Genomic DNA, 1,810 nt, shown 5'->3' with positions numbered 1-1,810 from the left:
TATAAGTAGCCTAATCATATGTAAAGACAGGACAGTAAGTGACAAAACATATATTTTTTTAAAAATGCAGTTATTGAATATATTTTTGTTGTCATTATTATTGAGAAAGACAATCACAGCACACAGTTTCCCATCAGATGAAGTTAAAATGTGTATGTTGATACTTGAAAATTTGAAAAAAAGTGCTTAAGTTTTATTTGTACAGCCCCAAATCATAACTGAAGTTATCTTAAGATATATTTCATAGCAGGCCTAGACTGTACTTCTTTATTTACATTATTTAAGCAGAGACCACCAACAAATTCCCACCCACTGAGCCAACGCACTTGCGACAAACGCTCCAGCGAAACGAACCTCTAGCCAGAGCCTGCGCTCTAGGTGGGTGGCCATCTGCCTCTCCTATAATTTGTTAAAAGCATTAATATTGACTCATAAAACATTTGAAAATGTTAGTCACAAGTCAGCAAGACCACACAATTAAAAACACATCTCCATGATAAGTCTTAAATGTTTTGATCATGCTTGGAGGATTTTCATCTTATTTCAATAAATATTAAGATAATATCTTGTATCAAGCCAGGGTAATTGTACAAAAAGTATAAATGAAACAAGTCACAATCTGTGACGAGATAGCTTCTCCATTTGAATTTGAGTTGTTTTTGTGTTTTTTTAGGGTAATTGCTTCACATAGCCAGCATGCGACTCCTTACTCTCTGCTCCCTGTTTGAGCTGATCCAACAGCTAGATTATATTTCACATCACTGATGATATAAACAGTCACACATTGTGTCGCTACTGGCTTGCATACGCTCATATAATGTCAGCAAGCTGTTTGGAGTCACAGTTTTACCTAAAGTTCTCTGATGTGGCCCTAGAGCCTCCCTGTGTTTAAATGAACAGATGTGGGAGAGAGGGGAGAGAGAAGCCGGCAACGGTACCAAGTCGAAAGAAAACTGCTTTAAAAACTAAATTACCATTTAAAAACAGCAGCAAGCTGTAAACCATTTTGTTTTGGGCTGTTTGGCCAGCAGCAGGTGTTTGTGGAACACATTCCTTTAAGAGCCTTGCTCAAGGACACCTCGACAGTAGTTTTCAGAGGCAGAGGAGAATGTTACACATTCAGTTTTCCCAGCAGTTCTGGAGATTCAAGGTGTCTCAGCGCTCTAGGCTACTGCTGCCTCAAGACATAGAGTGGGATCGAGCGAAAAGGTCTGTAATGCAGTTCAAATATCTACTTACTTCTTAAACACAGCAATAAAATCATACAGAGCTTTAAAGTGTTTAGGGGAGTGGGGGGGACACCTGTGTGATATTAGCATTGGCAGGCATCCTTGCTATATATCCTTACACCTAAGGTCCATATTCTATTCTTGCTTGAGGCTATGATTGGGAGTATAGTCTTACAGTGTTTTGTGATGTTGTCATGTGACTGGTAAAATATACATATTGCTCTGCGTTTGGACCCAGGAGAGTGAAACAGATGGCGCTCTGGTGGACTAGACCTCATGGAAGTTTGTGGATTGCTGTGCATATTTGTCCCTTTTAATGTTGATCAAGGCGAGAGCAGCACTTCTTTACACACACACACACACACACACACACACACATTCCTGTGAGGTAGAGAGCTTTTGGTCGATAAAGACTAGACAGCCTCTAAGTAGCTTCTCTCATCATTATAGTTCCTCGAGCCTTCTCTATGGCTACGACTGCTCATTTGTAAGTGCGGGATGTTTCCCCGGCTGCGGCTTCATCTTTTGTTGCCCCCACTGTTTGCCATTCAGTTTATGGGGCCCACACACACACACACACA

The 1,810-nt window shown here is 40.4% G+C and overlaps 1 protein-coding gene across 1 annotated transcript in view; it reads left to right on the top strand.

The window, feature by feature from the left end:
• Nucleotides 1–1,810, top strand: part of tmem132e (transmembrane protein 132E) — a 330,786-nt gene that overhangs the window by 225,271 nt on the left and 103,705 nt on the right. The window lies entirely within an intron of this gene.

The sequence above is a fragment of the Morone saxatilis genome, unplaced genomic scaffold (assembly GCF_004916995.1).
Source record: "Morone saxatilis isolate NCDOM2014 unplaced genomic scaffold, NCSU_SB_2.0 Contig20, whole genome shotgun sequence".
NCBI classification, from domain to species: Eukaryota; Metazoa; Chordata; class Actinopteri; family Moronidae; genus Morone; species Morone saxatilis.
The sequence above is the reverse complement of the archived record's forward strand: the minus strand, read 5'-3'. Positions and strand labels throughout refer to the sequence as shown.